This window comes from Artemia sp. Qi Xiang Cuo, unplaced genomic scaffold (genome assembly GCF_049724085.1).
Source record: "Artemia sp. Qi Xiang Cuo unplaced genomic scaffold, ASM4972408v1 HiC_scaffold_22, whole genome shotgun sequence".
Classification (NCBI taxonomy): domain Eukaryota; kingdom Metazoa; phylum Arthropoda; class Branchiopoda; order Anostraca; family Artemiidae; genus Artemia; species Artemia sp. Qi Xiang Cuo.
In genome coordinates, this window is record NW_028297431.1 from 4,382,161 (window position 1) to 4,401,681 (window position 19,521).

At 31.7% G+C, this 19,521-nt stretch overlaps 1 protein-coding gene across 1 annotated transcript in view; it reads right to left on the bottom strand.

The window, feature by feature from the left end:
• Positions 1-19,521, bottom strand: part of LOC148939078 (proton channel OtopLc-like) — a 47,654-nt gene that overhangs the window by 24,827 nt on the left and 3,306 nt on the right. The gene's annotated exons all lie outside the window — the stretch shown is intronic.

Here is a 19,521-nt window from a genome sequence, read left to right on the forward strand (position 1 = left end):
AAGAAGAACATAAAATACTTATTCGGAAATGAGCATAGCAAGCCTTACTATTTGTAATCGGCTCATTTTGGTATTAATTTAAAAAAAAACAAAGTTTTTCCAAGGGAAGTAAAGAGCGAAATAGAAGCTTAAAACGAACAAAAATTATTAATTTACAGCCTATCTAAAATATAAACATAAAACTAGTGCAAATAGATCAACTGGTGATATTCCCCTATGTTTGTAGGAGTACAGAAAACTAGCACTTTACTGAAAACACCAAAGCCAAGTATAAAAAACAAGACTATTGATTTAGCAGTCAAACGTAAATACGTAGCCTCACAACAGCAAATTAATCTATAACGCTCTTCATAGTCCTACAGGAGCTGTGATATCAGTAACTTTTAGTATACAATTAAAATTATCTGAAAAACTTAGGCATAAAAATAATAAGTTTACAGTCATTAAATAGCATCAAAATAATGGATTGATTTATCGGGTAACATCTTAGTCTAACCTAGTATTACTCAAAATGAAGAACGTATCAACCATAATATGGACTCTGCAGATCCAGTTATTTCTCTCTATAAAACGGAGAATTTTAAGTTGTAATACAAATTTTAAAGCCAGTCTGTAGTCTTAATACTAATTAATTAAAATAACTTTTTCCACAAAATAAGTTTTTCAAAGAAAAGTAAAGAACTCTAATAAACCAAAAATGAGCAAAAATAAAATCAAATAATCTACCAAGCGTGAAACTACTACAAATCAGCATCGACAAATAAATGAAACCCTGAACGTATAGAAATTAAAATAACTACCCGAGTCAAACTTAAAACGGGAAGAAATCAAAATGAGTAGGGCTTAAACCCCCTATGCCTTCCCAAGGCCAGAACATAATTTGTAATTTACTTAAACAACATAAACGTTATTACTTTTACAACTTTAATAAATCCGATAATATTAACATTTTGATTACTAAATATCAGTATATGCATATTAAACTGCCAATGCACATTCACTTGTATTTTTTCAGTAAAGTGCAAAATATGTTCTGTCCTTGGGAAGGCATAGGGGTTGTGAGCCCTAATCATGTTACTTTCTGCTTGTTTTTAGTTTGACTCGGTTATTTATTGTAATTTCTGTTCATTTTGGGTTTCATTTATTTGTTAATGCTGATTTGTGGTAGTTTTACGCTTGGTGAATTATTTAATTTTATTTTTGCTAAATTTTTGGTTTAATGGAGTTCTTTGCTTTTCTTCAAATGTTGTTTTGTGGAAAAGAGTTTTTCAATTAATTTCTGTTCGTTATATATTGACAAAGTCTTTTCAGAAAAAAGAAAATAATACTTTAAATCTTTGCGTTTTTTTAAGACTTTATTTGTTTGGCCTGGTATTTGTGTGGTGGAGAAAAATTTTCAGCAATTTTTAACAACATACACCCTTTAAAAATTTGGACACAAATAGTAGTGTTTAATTTAGTTTCATACCTCCTCTAGTTAACCTGAAATAGAAAACTTGATGCCATTCGCAAAAAAAATCTGTTTTTTTCTTTGATAGCAGTAGAAAGGCCCTTTTGATCCCGGGCGACACCCCTGCTGCCATCTAAAATTTAGTCTAACTCCAAGCGGGAGTCCATATATGGGCATAGAGTCCCTAGGGAGAACACATGTGCTTTCAGTCCCAATCCCAAACGCGACAAATCATTCAATCTTGACATCACCTGTCAGAAATGTTTCCGGGATGTTTATTAATGTCTTTGATGTATTTCCAAAGAGAATTGTTTCCGAACGAATGTTTATTAATGTCTTTGGAGTTCTTCCTTGAAAATTGTTTCCAGGGAATTTTATTAATGTCTTTGATGTATTTCCAAAGAGAATTGTTTCCGAGCGAATGTTTATTAATGTCTTTGGAGTTCTTCCATGAAAATTGTTTCCGGGCGAATGTTTTGATCTTAGAGATGAAGTGATTAGCGCGGGAAAGGGTTTCTTAGTAATTTCAAACGTGAAAGCGCAGGGATGCCAAAAATAAAAGGAACACGCTGAAATTACGTTTAGGGGTTATTTGGGCGAAACCGTTTTAGACATTTTAGGGAATTATTTCGGCGAAACAGTTAGAGACATTTTAAAAGATCATTTTAGAAGAGGTTTTAGAAGAGGATTTGAGGGTGAAACTCTGTGGTCGTTATAATACACAAGTTGTATTTGAACAGTATTGTGAGGTCCCCTACCCCAACCCCAAAGGGCCATCATACCCCACCCCCACCCCCAAGGAAGCCCCCCGTACACAAAGGTCCCCCGGGCTCCCCAAGGACCCCCAGCGCCCCCAACGCCCCTGACCCCCATTTTTAATACTTTTTTAAGGCTTTATTATATCTTTTCAGAACAAGTTATTTTCTTAAAGGTCATCCTAAACCCCTTTTACAAGTTGAAGTATCCATCCTTTTCACCCACAACATTACTATACTGCTTTTTTGAATGCTCCAACACCAAGCAATTCTTTTCAAAGGCATTTCAGAACCAGTTCTTTTCTTAATGTGCCTCCTAAACCCATTTTACAAATTGAAGTACCCATCCTTTTCACCCACAACTTTACTTTACAGCTTTTTGAATGCTCTAACACCAAGCAATACTTTTCAAAAGGTATTTCAGAAAAAGTTCTTTTCACAGTGACCGTCCTAAACCCATTTTACAAATTGAAGTGCCCATCCTTTTCAACCACAACTTAGTTATAGGTAAGAGTTTGAAGTTTTACCTTAGAGACTTAGCTTAGAGTTTTAATTTGGTTGAGTTTTAGTTAAAAGTTTAGAGTTTTTTAGCTTAGAGTCTTAGCTTAGAGTTTTTGTTAGAGTTCTAGTTTAGTTTAGCTTTAGTTAAGAGTTTGAAGTTTTACCTTAGAGTCTCAGCTTAGAGTTTTATTCAGAGTTCTAGTTTGGTTTATTTACAGTTCAGAATTTAGAGTTTTAGCTTAGTCATAGCTTAGAATTTTACTTAAAGTTGTAGTTTTGTTAAGTTTTAGTTAAGAGTTTCGAGTTTTAGCTTAGAATCTTAGCTTAGAGTTTTTGTTAGAGTTATAGTTTAGTTTAGTTTTAGTTAAGAGTTTAGAGTTTTACCTTAGAGTCTTAGCTTAGAGTTTTAGTTAGAGTTGAAGTTTAGTTTAGTTACAGTTAAGAATATAGAGTTTTAGCTTAGAGTCATAGCTTAGAGTTTTACTTAAAGTTTTAGTTTGACTAAGTTTTAGCTAAGAGTTTCGAGTTTTAGCTTAGAGTCTTAGCTTAGAGTTGTTTTTTTTTAGAGTTATATTTTAGTTTAATTTTAGTTAAGAGTTTGATGTTTTACCTTTGAGTTTCAGTTAGAGTTCTAGTTTAGTTTAGTTCTACTTAAGAGTTTGGTGTTTTACCCTAGAGTCTTAGCTTAGAGTTTTAGTTCGAGTTCTAGTTCAGTTTAGTTTTAGTTAAGAGTTTAGAATTTTAGGTTAGAGTCTTAGCTTAGAGTTTTTGTTAGAGTTCTAGTTTAGTTTAGTTTTAGTTAAGAGTTTCGAGTTTTTAGATTAGAGACTTATCTTAGAGTTTATGTTGAAGTTTTAGTTTAGTTTAGTTTTAGTTAAGATTTTGGTGTTTTAGCTTAGATTCATAGCTTAGAGTTTTTTTTAGAGTTGAAGTTTAATTTAGTTGTAGCTTTGAGTTATGAGTCTTAGCTTAGAGTCTTAGATTTGAGTTTTTTTTGTTAGAGTTCTAGTTTATTTCAATTTTATTTAATAGTTTGATGTTTTACATTTTAGTTTAAGTTATATTTCTATTTTTGTTTATCTTTTGTTTTTAGTTCGTTGTTTTACCTTAGAGTCTTAGCTTAGAGTTTTAGTTAGAGTTCTAGTTTAGTTTTAGTTATGAGTTTAGAATTTAAGCTTAGAGTCTTAGCTTAGAGTTTTTGTTAGAGTTCTAGTTTACTTTAGTTTTAGTAAAGTGTTTAGAGTTTTTAGCTTAGAGTCTTAGCTGAGAGTTTTTGTTGAAGTTCTAGTTTAGTTTAGTTTTAGTTAATAGTTTAGAGTTTTAGCTTAGAGTCTTAGCTTAGAGTTTTTGTTAGAGTTGAAGTTCAGTTTAGTAACAGTTAAGAGTTTAGAGTTTTAGCTTAGAATCTTAGCTTAGAGTTTTTGTTAGAGTTCTAGTTTAGTTTACATATAGTTAAGAGTTTGAAGTTTTACCTTAGAGACATAGCTTAGAGTTTTAGTTTAGTTTAGTTTTAGTTAAGAGCTTAGAGTTTTTTAGCTTAGAGTCTTAGCTTAGAGTCTTAGCTTAGAGTTTTTGTTAGAGTTCTAGTTTAGTTTAGTTTTAGTTAAGAGTTTGGTGTTTTACCTTAGAGTCTTAGCTTAGAGTTTTAGTCAGAGTTTTAGTTTAGTTTAGTTTTAGTTAAGAGTTCAAAATTTTAGCTTAGAGTCTTAGCTTAGAGTTTTTGTTCGAGTTCTAGTTTATTTTAGTTTTAGTTAAGAGTTTAGAGTTTTTAGCTTAGAGTCTTAACTTAGAGTTTTTGTTGTAGTTCTTGTTTAGTTTAGTTTTAGTTTAGAGTTTAGAGTTTTATCTTAGGGTCTTAGCTTAGAGTTTTTGTTAAAGTTGAAGTTTAGTTTAGTAATAGTTAAGAGTTTAGAATTTTAGCTTAGAGTCTTAGCTTAGAGTTTTTGTTAGAGTTCTAGTTTAGTTTAGATATATTTAAGAGTTTAGAACTTTAGCTTAGAGTCTTAGCTTAGAGTTTTTGTTAGAGTTATAGTTTAGTTTAGTTGTAGTTAAGAGTTTAGAGTTTTTAGCTTAGAGTCTTAGCATAGAGTTTTTGTTGAAGTTTTAGTTTAGTTTAGTAATAGTTAAGAGTTTAGAGTTTTAGCTTAGAGTCTTAGCTTAGAGTTTTTGTTAGAGTTCTAGTTTATTTTAGTTTTAGTTAAGAGTTTAGAGTTTTTAGCTGACAGTCTTATCTTAGAGTTTTTGTTGAAGTTTTAGTTTATTTTAGTTTTAGTTAATAGTTAAGAGTTTTAGCTTAGAGTCTTAGCTTAGAGTCTTTGTTAGAATTGAAATTTAGTTTAGTAATAGATAAGAGTTTAGAGTTTTATCTTAGAGTCTTAGCTTAGAGTTTTTGTTAGAGTTCTAGTTTAGTTTACATATAGTTAAGAGTTTGGAGTTTTACCTTAGAGATTTAGCTTAGAGTTTTAGTTTAGTTTAGTTTTAGTTAAGAGTTTAGAGTTTTTTAGCTTAGATTCTTAGCATAAAGTCTTAGCTTAGAGTTTTTGTTAGAGTTTTAGTTTAGTTTAGTTTTAGTTAAGATTTTAGTGTTTTAGCTTAGAGTCTTAGCTGAGAGTTTTTGTTAGAGTTCTTGTTTAGTTTAGTTTTAGTTAAGAGTTTAGAGTTTTAGCTTAGAGTATTAGCTTAGAGTTTTTGTTAGAGTTCTAGTTTAGTTTAGTTTCAGTTAAAAATTTAGAGTTTTTAGACTAGAATCTTGGATTAGAGTTTTTTTTGAAGTTTTAGTGTAGTCTAGTTTGAGTTAATAGTTTAGAGTTTTAGCTTAGAGTTTTTTTGTTAGAGTTCTAGTTTATTTTAGTTTTATTTAAGAGTTTAGTGTTTTACCTTAGAGTCTTAGCTTAGATTTTAAGTTAGAGTTCTAGTTTAGTTTAGTTTTAGTTAAGAGTTTAGACTTTTAGCTTAGAGTCTTAGCTTAGAGTTTTTGTTAGAGTTCTAGTTTAGTTTAGTTGTAGTTAAGAGTTTAGAGTTTTTAGCTTATAGTCTTAGCATAGAGTTTTTGTTGAAGTTCTAGTTTAGTTTAGTAATAGTTAAGAGTTTAGAGTTTTGGCTTAGAGTCTTAGCTTAGAGTTTTTGTTAGAGTTCTAGTTTATTTTAGTTTTAGTTAAGAGTTTAGAGTTTTTAGCTTAGAGTCTTAGCTTAGAGTTTTTGTTGAAGTTCTAGTTTAGTTTAGTTTTATTTAATATTTTATAGTTTTAGCTTATAGTCTTATCTTAGAGTTTTTGTTAGAGTTGAAGTCTAGTTTAGTAATAGTTAAGAGTTTAGAGTTTTAGCTTAAAGTCTTAGCTTTGAGTTTTTGTTAGAGTTCTAGTTTAGTTTACATATAGTTAAGAGTTTGGAGTTTTACCTTAGAGACTTAGCATAGAGTTTTAGTTTAGTTTAGTTTTAGTTAAGAGTTTAGAGTTTTTTAGCTTAGAGTCTTAGCTTAGAGTCTTAGCTTAGAGTTTTTGTTAGAGTTCTAGTTTAGTTTAGTTTTAGTTAAGAGTTTAGTGTTTTATCTTAGAGTCTTAGTTTAGAGTTTTAGTTAGAGTTCTAGTTTAGTTTAGTTTTAGTTAAGAGTTTAGAATTTTAGGTTAGAGTCTTAGCTTATAGTTTTTGTTAGAGTTCTGGTTTAGTTAAGTTTTAGTTAAGAACTTAGAGTTTTTAGCTTAGAGTCTTAGCTTAGAGTTTTTGTTGAAGTTCTAGTTTAGTTTAGTTTTAGTTAATAGTTTAGAGTTTTATCTTAGAGTTTTTGTTAGAGTTCTAATTTAGTTGATTTTTAGTTAATAGTTTGGATTTTTACCTTAGAGTCATTGTTTTGAGTTTAAGTTATAGTTCTAGTTTAGTTTAGTTTTAATTAATAGTTTATAGTTTGTAGATTAGATTATTATCTTAGAGTTGTTGTTGAAGTTCTAGTTTAGTTTAGTTTAGTTTTATTTAAGATTTTATAGTTTTAGCTTAGAGTCTTAGCTTAGAGTTTTTGTTAAAGTTAAAGTTTAGTTTAGTAATATTTAAGAGTTTAGAGTTTTAGCTTAGAGTCTTAGCTTAGAGTTTTTGTTAGAGTTCTAGTTTAGTTTAGTATTAGTTATGAGTTGAGAGTTTTAGCTAAGACTCTCAGGTTAGAGTTCTTTTTATATATCTAGTTCAGTGTAGTTTTAGTTAAGAGATTTGATTATTTAGCTTAGAGTTTTATCTTAGAGTTTTTGTTGATGTTAGATTTTTGTATATTAATATTTAAGAGTTTAGAGTTTTATCTTAGAGTCTTAGTTTAGAGTTTTTGTTAAAGTTGAAGTTTAGTTTAGTTATAGTTAAGAGTTTAGAGTTTTATCTTAGAGTCTTAGCTTAGAGTTTTTTGTTAAATTTTAAGTTTAGTTTAGTAATAGTTAAGAGTTTAGAGTTTTAGATTAGAGTCTTATTTTAGAGTTTTTGTTTAGTTTAGTTTTATTTAAGAGTTTAGAGTTTTTTAGCATAGAGTCTAAGCTTAGAGTTTTTGTTAGAGTTCTAGTTTAGTTTAGTTTTAGTTAAGAGCTTAGAGTTTTTAGCTTAGAATCTTAGCTTAGAGTTTTCGTTAGAGTTCTAGTTTAGTTTATTTTTAGTTACTAGTTTAGAGTTTTACCATAGAGTCTTAGCTTAGAGTTCTAGTTAAAGTTGAAGTTTAGTTTAGTTACAGTTAAGAATTTAGAGTTTTAGCTTAGAGTCATAGCTTAGAGTTTAACTTAAAGTTGTAGTTTAGTTAAGTTTTAGCTAAGAGTTTCGAGTTTTAGCTTAGAGTCTTACCTTAGAGTTTTTGTTAGAGTTTTAGTTTAGTTTAGTTTTAGTTAAGAGTTTAGAGTTTTACCTTAGAGTCTTAGCTTAGAGTTTTAGTTAGAGTTCTAGTTTAGTTTAGTTATAGTTATGAATTTAAAGTTTTAGCTTTGAGCTATAGCTTAGAGTTTTAGTTAAAGTTATAGTTTAGTAAAGTTATACTTAAGAGTTTTACCTTAGAGACTTAGCTTAGAGTTTTAGTTAGAATTTTAGTTCAGTTTAGTTTTAGTTAAGAGTTTAGAGTTTTAGCTTAGAGTCTTAGCTTATAGTTTGTGTTAGAGTTCTAGTTTAGTTTAGTTATAGTTAAGAGTCTCGAGTTTTTAGCTTAGAGTATTAGCTTAGAGTTTCTGTTAGAGTTCTAGTTTAGTTTAGTTTTAGTTAAGAGTTTAGAGTTATAGCTTTGAGTCTTAGCTTATAGTTTGTGTTAGAGTTATAGTTTAGTTTAGTAATAGTTAAGAGCTTATAGTTTTAACTTAGTCTTATATTAGAGTTTTTTTTAGAGTTCTAGTTTAGTTAAGTTTTATTTAAGAGTTTCTATTTTTACACTATAGTCTTATCTTAAAGTTTTTTTTATAGTTCTAGTTTAGTTTAGTTTTTGTTAATAGTTTATAGTTTTAACTTAGAGTCTTAGCTTAGAGTTTTTGTTAGAGTTCTAGTTTAGTTATAGTTAAGAGTTTGGAGTTTTACCTTAGAGACTTAGCTTAAAGTTTTAGTTTAGTTGAATTTCACTTAAAAGTTTAGAGTTTTAGCTTATAGTCTCAGCTTAGAGTTTTTTTTAGAGTTCTAGTTTAGTTTAGTTTTAGTTAAGAGTTTAGTGTTTTTAGATTAGAGTCTTAGTTTAGAGTTTTTGTTGAAGTTCTAGTTCAGTTTAGTTTTAGTTTAGAATTTTTGCTTAGACTTAGAGTTTTAATTAGAGTTCTAGTTTAGTTTAATAACTCTAACTATTCTAAGAGTAGTTAGAGTTATTGTTTAGTTTAGTTTTAGTAAAGAGTTATAGCTTAGAGATTTAGTCTAGAATCTTAGCTTAGAGATTTAGTTAGAGTTGAAGTTTAGTCTAAACTAGCAAAACCATAAAATTATACAATATTGCATAGTAATACCAAAACCATAGGTTAGATTAGGTTAGGTTAGGTTAGAGGTTAGGTTTCTCCACGTTTAAGTTAGGTTAGATTAGGTTAGCTTATCATGAGCGCTCAAGATAAGCTAACCTAATCTAACCTAACTTAAACGTGGAGAAGCTAAAAACTCTAAATTCTTAACTATAACTAAACTAAACTTCAACTCTAACTATAACTTTAAGCTAAGACTCTAAGCTAAAACTCTAAACTCTTAACTAAAACTAAACTAAACTAGAACTCTAACAAAAACTCTAAGCTAAGACTCTAAGCTAAAACTATAAACTCTTAACTAAAACTAAACTGAACTAGAGCTTCAACAAAAACTCTAAGCTAAGATTCTAAGCTAAAAACTCTAAACTCTTAACTAAAACTAAACTAAACTACAACTCTAACAAAAACTCTAATCTATGACTCTAAGCTAAAATTCTAAAATCTTAACTAAAACTAAACTAAACTAGAACTCTAACTAAAAATCTAATCTAAAAATATAAAGTAAAACACCAAACTCTTAACTAAAACTAAACTAAAAAAGAACTATAACAAAAACTCTAAGCTAAGACTCTAAGCTAAAAAACTCTAAACTCTTAAATAAAACTAAACTAAACTAAAATTCTAAGCTAAGTCTCGAAGGTAAAACTCCAAACGCTTAACTATATCTAAACTAAACTAGAACTCTAACAAAACTCTAAGCTAAGACTCTAAGCTAAAACTCTAAACTCTTAACTATTACTAAACTAAACTTCAACTCTAACAAAAACTATAAGCTAAGACTAAGCTTAAACTCTAAACTATTAACTAAAACTAAACAAAACTTCAACAATTACTCTAAGCTAAGACTCTAAGCCAAAAACTCTAAACTCTTAACTAAAAATAAAATAAACTAGAACTCTAACAAAAACTCTAAGCTAAGACTCTAAGCTAAAATTCTAAACTCTTAACTAAAACTAAACTAAACTAGAACTCTAACTAAAACTCTAAGCTAAGACTCTATGTTAAAACACTAAACTCTTAACTAAAAGTAAACTAAACTAGAACTCCAACTGAAACACAAAGGTGAAACATAAAACTCTTAACTAAAATTAAACTAAACTAGAACTCTAACAAAGACTCTAAGCTAAGTCTCTAAGGTAAAACTCTAAACTCTTAACTAAAACTAAACTAAATTAGAACTCTAATAAAAACTTTAAGCTAAAATTAAGTGAAGAGCCGAAAATTTGGAATAAAACTTAATAAAACTGGTACTTTAAGCAAATGTCTAAGCAATGATTGAGATGTAAAAATGTAAATTTTTAAAAGTAACTAAACTGAACTTCAACTCTTACAAAAACTCTAAGCTAAGACTTTATGTTAAAACTCTAAACTCTTAACTAAAACTAAATTAAACTAGAACTCTAAATAAAACTAAGCTAAGACTCTAAGCTAAAAACTCTAAACTCTTAACTAAAACTAAACTAAACTAGCATTCTAACAAAAACTCTAAGCTAAGACTCTAAACTCTTAAGTAAAACTAAACTAAACTAAAACTCTAAGCTAAGTCTCTAAGGTAAAACTCCAAACTCTTAACTATAACTAAACTAGAACTCTAACAAAAACTCTAAGATAAGAATCTAAGCTAAAACTATAAACTCTTAACTAAAAATATACTAAAATAGAAATCTAAAAAAAAATCTTAGCTAAGACTCTAAGCTAAAACTCTAAACTCTTAACTATAAATAAACTAAACTAGAACTCTAATTAAAACTCCAAGTCTAAGCTAAAACTCTAAACTAAACTAGAACTGCAACAAAAAACTCTAAACTACTACTCTAAGCTAAAAACTCTAAACTATTAACTAAAACTAAAGTAAACTAGAAATAAAACAAAATCTATAAGCTAAGACACTAAGTTAAGACTAAAAACTCTTAACTAAAACTAAAATAAACTAAAAATCTAATATAAGTCTATAAGTTAAAAAACAAAAATCTTAAATATAACTAAACTAAACTAGAACTCTAACAAAAACTCTAAGCTAAGACTCTAAGCTAAAACTCTAATCTCTTAACTATTACTAAACTAAACTAGAGCTCTAACACAAACTATAAGCTAAGACTCTAAGCTAAAACTCTAAACTCTTAACTAGAAACTAAACTAGAACTCGAACAGAAACTCTAAGCTAAGACTCTAAGCTAAAAACTCGAGACTCTTAACCATAACTAAACTAAACTAGAACTCTAACACAAACTATAAGCTAAGACTCTAAGCTAAAACTCTAAACTCTTAACTAAAACTATACTGAACAAGAACTCTAACTAAAACTCTAAGCTATGACTCTAAGGTAAAACTCTAAACTCTTAACTATAACTTTGCTAAACTATAACTTTAACTAAAACTCTAAGCTATGACTCTAAGCTAAAACTCCAAATTCTTAACTGTAACTAAACTAAACTAGAACTCTAACTAAAACTCTAAGCTAAGACTCTAAGGTAAAACTCTAAACTCTTAACTAAAACTAAACTAAACTAGAACTCTAACAAAAACTCTAAGGTAAGACTCTAAGCTAAAAATCGAAACTCTTAACTAAAACTTAACTAAACTACAACTTTAAGTAAAACTCTAAGCTATGACTCTAAGCGAAAACTCTAAATTGTTAACTGTAACTAAACTAAACTTCAACTCTAACTAAAACTCTAAGCTAAGACTCTATGCTAATACTCTAAACTATTAACTAAAACTAAACTAAACTAGAAGTATAACTACAACTCTAAGCTAAGACTCAAAGCTAAAAACTCTAAACTATTAAATAAAAATAACCTAAACTATAACTCTAAAAAAAACTATAATCTAATACTAAAAGATAAAAAACTATAAACTAATAACTAAAAATAAATTAAAATATAAATCTAATATAATAATATAAGCTAAAACTCTAAACTCTTAACTATTACTAAACTAAACTTCAACTCTAACAAAAAATCTAAGCTAAGACTCTAAGCTAAAACTCTAAACTATTAACTATTACTAAACTAAACTAGAACTTCAACAAAACTCTATTCTAAGACTCTAAGCTAAAAACTCTAAACTCTTAACTAAAACTAAACTAAACTAGAACTCTACCAAAAACTCTAAGCTAAGACTCTAAACTAAAATTCCAGACGCTTAACTATATCTAAACTAAACTAGAACTCTAGCAAAAACTCTAAGCTAAAACTCTAAACTCTTAAATATTACTAAACTAAACTTCAACTCTAACAAAAAAACTCTAAGCTAGGAGTCTAAGCTAAAACTCTAAACTATTAACTAAAACTAAACTAAGATAGAACTACAAAAAAAACTCTAAGCTAAGAATCCAAGCTAAAACTCTAATCTCTTAACTAAAACTAAAATAAACTAGAACTCTAACAAAAATTCTAAGCTAAGACTCTAAGCTAAAATTCTAAACTCTTAACTAAAACTAAACTAAACTAGAACTCTAACTAAAACTCTAAGCTAAGACTCTAAGGTAAAACACCAAACTCTTAACTAAAACTAAACTAAACTAGAACTCTAACAGAACTCTAAGCTAAGACTCTAAGCTAAAAAACTCTAAACTCTTAACTAAAACTAACCTAAACTAAAATTCTAAGCTAAGTCTCTAAGGTAAAACTCCAAACTCTTAACTATATGTAAACTAAACTAGAACTCTAGCAAAAACTCTAAGCTAAGACTCTAAGCTAAAACTCTAAACTCTTAACTATTACTAAACTAAACTTCAACTCTAAAAAAACTCTAAGCTAAGAATCTAAGCTAAAACTATTAACTAAAACTAAACTAGAACTTCAACAAAAACTCTAAGCTAAGACTCTAAGCTAAAAACTCTAAACTCTTAACTAAAACTAAAATAAACTAGAACTCTAACAAAAAACTCTAAGCTAAGACTCTAAGCTAAAATTCTAAACTGTTAACTAAAACTAAACTAGAACTCTAACTAAAACTCTAAGCTAAGACTCTAAAGTAAAACACCAAACTCTTAACTAAAACTAAACTAAACTAGAACAATAACTGAAACTCAAAGGTAAAACATCAAACTCTTAAATAAAATTAAACTAAACTAGAACTCTAACAAAAAAACTCTAAGCTAAGACTCTAAGCTAAAACTCTTAACGATTACTAAACTAAACTTCAGCTATCACAAAAAGTCTAAGATATGACCATAATATTTAACAAAAATAATGACTAAAACTAAACTACAACTTTAACAAAAACTGTAAGCTATGACTATGCGGTATATAATCTAAAATTATAAACAAAAATATACTAAAAAAGAAATCTAACAAAAACTCTCAGCTAATACTCTAAGCTAAAATTCCAAACTCCTAACTAAAACTAAACTAAACTAGATCTCTAGCTAAAACTCTAAGCTAAGACTCTAAGGTAAAACACCAAACTCTTAACTAAAACTAAACTAAACTAGAACTCTATTTGAAACTCAAAGGTAAAACATCAAACTCTTAACTAAAATTAAACTAAACTAGAACTCTAACAAAAAAGCTCTAAGCTAAGACTCTAAGTTAAAACTCGAAACTCTTAACTAAAACTTAGCCAAACTAAAACTTTAAGTAAAACTCTAAGCTATGACTCTAAGCTAAAACTCTAAATTCTTAACTGTAACTAAACTAAACTTCAACTCTAACTAAAACTCTAAGCTAAGACTCTAAGCTAAAACTCGAAACTCTTAACTAAAACTTAACCAAACTACAACTTTAAGTAAAATTCTAAGCTATGACTCTAAGCTAAAACTCTAAATTCTGAACTGTAACTAAACTAAACTAGAACTCTGAATAAAACTTTAAGCTAAGACTCTAAGGTAAAACTTCAAACTCTTAACTAAAACTAAACTAAACTAGAACTCTAACAAAAACTCTAAGCTAAGACTCTAAGCTAAAAAAAACTCTAAACTTTTAACTAAAACTAAACCAAACTAAGACTCTAAACTAAGTCTCTAAGGTAAAACTTCAAACTCCTACCTAAGTTGTGGGTGAAAAGGATGGGTACTTCAACTTGTAAAATGGGTTTAGGACGGTCAATAAGAAAAGAACTGGGTCTGAAAGGGCCTTTGAAAAGTGGTTATTGAGTCTGGAGAACTCAAAAAGCTTTATTGTGAATCTGTGGGTGTAAGTTATGTGTATTTCAAGTTGTAAAATGGGTCTAGGACTGTAATTATAAAGGGAGACGGTTCTAAAATGCCCTTTGAAAAGTATTTTTATGTGTTAGAGCATTCAAAAAAGCAGTATAGTAAAGTTGTGGCAGAAAAGGATGGGTACTTCAAATTGCAAAATGGGTTTAGGATGGACATTAAGAAAATAACTTGTTCTGAAAAGATATAATAAAGCCTTAAAAAGGTATTAAAATGGGGAATCAGGGGTCTTTGGGGCGCCGGGGGACCTTTGGGAGCCCGGGGGACCTTTGAGGACCAGGGGCTTCCTTCGGGGTTGGGGTGGAGTATGAGGGCCCTTTGGGGTTGGGGTAGAGGACCTCACAACACTGTTCAAATACAACTTGTGTATTGTAACGACCACAGAGTTTCACCCTCAAATCCTCTTCTAAAACCTCTTCTAAAATCATCTTTTAAAATGTCTAACTGTTTCGCCGAAATAATTCCCTAAAAGGTCTAAAACGGTTTCCCCCACATAACCCTTAAACGTAATTTCTGTGTGTTCCTTTTGCTTTTGGCATCCCTGTGCTGTTACATTTGAAATTACTAAGAAACCCTTTCTCGCGCTCATCACTTCATCTCTAAGATCAAAACATTCGCCCGGAAACAATTTTCATGGAAGAACTCCAAAGACATTAATAAACATTCACTCGGAAACAATTCTCTTTGGAAATACATCAAAGACATTAATAAACTTCCCCGGAAACAATTTTCATGGATGAACTCCAAAGACATTAATAAACATTCGCTCGGAAACAATTCTCTTTGGAAATACATCAAAGACATTAATAAACTTCCCCGGAAACAATTTTCATGGAAGAACTCCAAAGACATTAATAAACATTCGTTCGGAAACAATTCTCTTTGGAAATACATCAAAGACATTAATAAACTTCCCCGGAAACAATTCTGACAGGTGATGTCAAGATTTATTGATTTTTCATGTGTGGGATTGGGACTGACCGTACAGGTGTTCTCCCTAGGGACTCTATGCCCATATATGGACTCCCACTCGAAGTTAGACTAAATTGTAGATGGCAGCAGGGGTGTCGCCCCGGATCAATAGGGGCCTTTCTACTGATAGCTTGGATAAATTTCATCTTAAGGCAACATTTAGTTCTTAAACATAATGCGCAAATGAGAGATTGGACCTGGGAGGGGGAGTAGTTGCCCTCCAGTCACTTTCGACTATTAAAAGGGCATTAGCTTTTTCTATTTTCAATCGAATGAGCCCTTTTTGAAGTTCCTATGACAAATCCTTCGATACAAAGTGCCCTGGTCTAAAAAAAAAAAAAAAAAAAAACAATACATTGTACCCACATCGATCTTTACTATAAAAAGGTCAAGCCTTCCAATCCCTTTCGAATATTAAAAAGGGCACTAGCCCTTTCAATTTCCAATCGAATGAGCTCTCCTTGAGTTTCTACGACAACACTTTCTATAAACAACCTATATGCCCCAAAGGGCATAAACTAAAACCCTTGCCCTGAGGGCTGTGAGGGGGTTGTCATCCTCAAAAACCTAATTTCCAGATTTTTCAACTATGTTAAACAAAATGGCTATCCCAAAATTTTGATTGGATGTGTTTGGGGAAACGGTGGACGTTAGAGGGGCGTTAGTTGCTCTCCAATCACTTTCAAATATTAAAAAAGCACTAGCCCTTTCAATTTCCAATCGAATGAGCTCTTTTGAAGTTTCTACGACAACGCATTCAATAAAGACCTTGTAAGCCCCCAGGGCACAACTTACAACCCTTACCCTGAGGGCTGGCAAAGGGGGGTGCCATCCTCAAAGACATAATTTCCGGACCTTTCAATTACGTTGAACAAAATTACTATCTGAAAATTTTGATGGGATATGTTTGGGGAAATGGTGGGCGTGAGAGGGGGGTTACTTGCCCTCCAATATCTTTCGACAATTAAAAAGGGCACTAGCCGTTTCAGTTTCCGATCGAATGATTCCTTCTTGAAGTTTTGTACGACAACGCTTTCTATAAAAAAAAACCTTATATGCCCCCAGAGCATAACTTGCAACCGTTGTCCCAAGGGCTGTGGGGGAGAATCACCCTCAAAAACATAATTTCCCGATTTTTCACTACGTCGTCAAAATGGCTACCTCGAAATTTTGATTGAATGTCTTTGGGGAAAGGGTGGGTGTTAGAGGCATGGGCACCCATAAGCTGAATTCCAGGGGGGGGGGGGGTAAACCTCGTCTAATTGGCACATTTAATGCTATATAATAGAAATATCAGAACAAAAATATAAAAATAAGGCAGCATCATTCGGCCAGGGGGGACGGGAGCCCCCCGGCCCCCCCCCCCCCATATGGATGCCCATGGTGAGAGGGGTATTAGTTATCCTTCAATCACTTATAAGTTTCATCAAGTTTAGTCATACCTATCAAAAGTTACTGGTTAAAATTTGCCATATTTTCGAAAAAAGGGCGAAATACCCCCCAAAAGTCATGTAATCTTAATAGAAATCAAACCGTCATTTTCAGTGTATCAGAGAACCTTACTGTAGAGATTTTAAGCTCCTATCTGCGAAAAATGTGGAATTTTGCATTTTCTGCAAGAAGAAAGATCCCGGATGCGTGTTTATTTGTTTTTTTTTTCCCAGAGGTGATTTTATCAACTCAGTGGTCCTAGAGTGTCATGAAAGGGCTCATTCGAACGGAAATTAAAATTTATTGTGCCCTTTTTAAGGGACCAAAAAATTGTAGGGCAACTACTATCACTTTTTACCAAAAAAATGTATTTTCATGTACAAGCTATGCTCACCATTCTGCCACTGGAGATTCTTGACCATTCTACAGTAGCCACAGTAAAAAAAAGTAACTTCATTTCTCGAGGGCGTACCCAATAATGAACAAGTACCACATCATTATTATATTCTGGTTTTTCTTTTTTCCGCAGCTAGTTAAAGTATAGAACGAATAATAAAGCTTATAATAACTGAATATTACTAGGTGACTAGAAGTTTGTAAGAAAACCTTATTACTTTTCTAGAAACTAGCATCTTCCGCTTATAATTAATTGTAAAATTTGCGCCGAATGAGGTTCGAACTTGACACCTTTGGATTACAAGACCTGCACTCTACTGACCTACTTACCAACAGTTGAATATTATGAAAGAATATACAGTTATAGACAATATCGAAAAAGAGTTACATAAAGGACCGATAAATTTCATTATAAATGGAGCCTATGCTAGTTTCTTTGGATATAGCTGAAAACCGAGTAAAGAACGAAACACGGCACATAGTAACTAAAATCAGTATAAAAATCCGATTCTTTTGATGTATCTATTGATATCGAAATTCTGTTTCTTAGAGTTTCGGTTACTATTGAACCGGATCACCTCTTACTTTTGCCTTAGAATGCCTTATTTTTGAAAACTTTTGCCTTAGAGAAATTGTGCCTTATTTTCGAAAAAAGGGCAAAAGAGCCCCTAAAAGTCATAGAATCCTAATGGAAATCACACTGTCAGATTCAGTGTATCAGAGAACCTTACTGTAGAGGTTTCAAGCTCCTATCTGTAAAAATTTGGATTTTTTAATTTTTTGGCAGAAGAAAGATCACAATTGCGTCTTTATTTGTTTTTTCTTTTTCCCAGGGGTGATAATATTGACCCTGTGGTCTTAGAATGTCGAGAGAGGGCTCATTCGAACGGAAATTATAAGTTGTAGTGCCCTTTTTAAGTGATCAAAAATTGGAGGGCAACTAGTTTCACTTTTTACAAAAAAAACTGCATTTTCATGTACAAGCTATGCTCACCATTCTACCATCAGAGACTCCTGACCATTTTACAGTAGCCACAGATGCGGTGAATGCAACAGTTACTGCCAAAGTAAATGAATTTTCTTGGAAGCTTGATAGATTTTTAGCTACCCAGTTCACTCCAGCCATCAGTAATTTCACAAGCAGTCGTAGTGCACCTGAAACGTCCAAGCCCAAAGATCCTTCCTATTCTGCTGTCTTGAAAAATCTCCCGAAGGAGCTCAATGGCCCAAATGACCGGAAAGCTTTCATAGACAGTTTCTGTGAAAATACAAATGACATTAGTGAACTTCGCAAATCTGCAAACGAATGGAAGCTAGTGGTCAGGTCGAAAGCTGCAGCAGCGAAAATCGCTGAGAAAGCGAAATCTTCCAAGCCCGATCTCAAAATTGCTGTTCGAGAACCCCTGCACATAGCTGTGCTTCGAAATGTCCCTGAGGATCTAAACTGTGAAGGACTAAAATATCTAATCCCGAATAGTACGAAGACTGAACAGTGCGGAAAATCCCGTTCTTTAAAAGTGTATTTTAACACTCTTAGTGAGCTCCAACAATTTCTGAGTGTTTCGGTGATTATCGGCTACGAGCGTCTACCTGCTGATCCGTTTAAGTTCTTGCCAAGACGATGCTATAACTGTCACAAAATCGGTCATCTCGCTTCCCAGTGTACGGCTGAACCTTTGTGCTCTAGATAAGCCTCAAGTGAACATCGTTCTACGCGAGATGAACCATGCAGACAGCCGACATTCTGCGTTGAATGCAAAATCGGCAGTCACACGTGTTACAGTGTAAAATGTCTCTCAAATAGTAATCCACAAAAGAAATGACATCTGAAGCTTCTGCAGTTAAACGTTTATCGTGTAGCATTAATGGCTCGTTCACGAATAAAATTCCGATCCTAGATGTTGTTTTTGAGCAAAATGAAGTTGTCTGTTTAAAGAACATTTCGTCACAAGCCGCAGTAAAAGTATTCTTAGTTTTAATAGTTCAGTATCGGTCTATTCAGTTTCAGCGAAGCAGCTAAGTGGAAAAGGGCGACTCTCCGGTGCTATTGCCACTTTTGTTCGTTCGACTCTAAGATCTAGTGTATTTGAAGTCAATGATAATTTTCTGGCAATTCGTGTTGAGGGCTGTGTTTTTATTAATGTATATTTGCCTACAAATTACCATGATGAGCGTTCGGAGCGTGCTTTTACTTATTCTAGTGATAAACTCGGCCAGTGTATTAACCGTATTAGATCCTTAAGCCTTCAATGCATATTAGTTGGTGACTTCAATTGCGACTTGAATGAACCGCTCTTATCTAGGTCTTTACGTTCTATGTTGTTGCTTAGTATTTTTGGAGACCAGTTTGACCTCAAGTGCAAAGATTTAAATTTTACACATGTACACACCTCAATGTCCACATCAGATCTCGATCACGTCGTTGCGTCCGCAAATTTCAGGATTTCGCCTGTCAAGGTTTTGCTTGATTTTCAGCTGTCTGATCACTTACCAATACAGTTCTCAGCCAAGATTCTTTGCCACAGCTCAGATACACAAACGCAAACAACTTCAAAAACACCTCCTAGGTCTCGCCGTGATTGACGTAAAATTAACCCTGTTTTATTTCAAGAAGAAGCCGCCAGAGTTCTTAGTAAGATCCGTGTCCCTTTCCATCTTCTCTCTGGATTAACTGCTCTTTCAAGGGAAGAAACACAACTATCAGTTGACTTTTATTGCGCAGAAATTGGCCATGCCCTTCGCTGTGCTGAAAAAGCTGCCGTCCCTCTAAGTAGACCCCGTCGTCATACCCTTCCAGGCTGGTCTGAAAATCCAGAGTTAGTGGATATCCATTATAAGTCTAAATTTTGGCTTCAACTTTGGGTTTCTTGTGGACGACCCCGTTCGGGGGTAGTCAATTCAATCCGCCTGCTC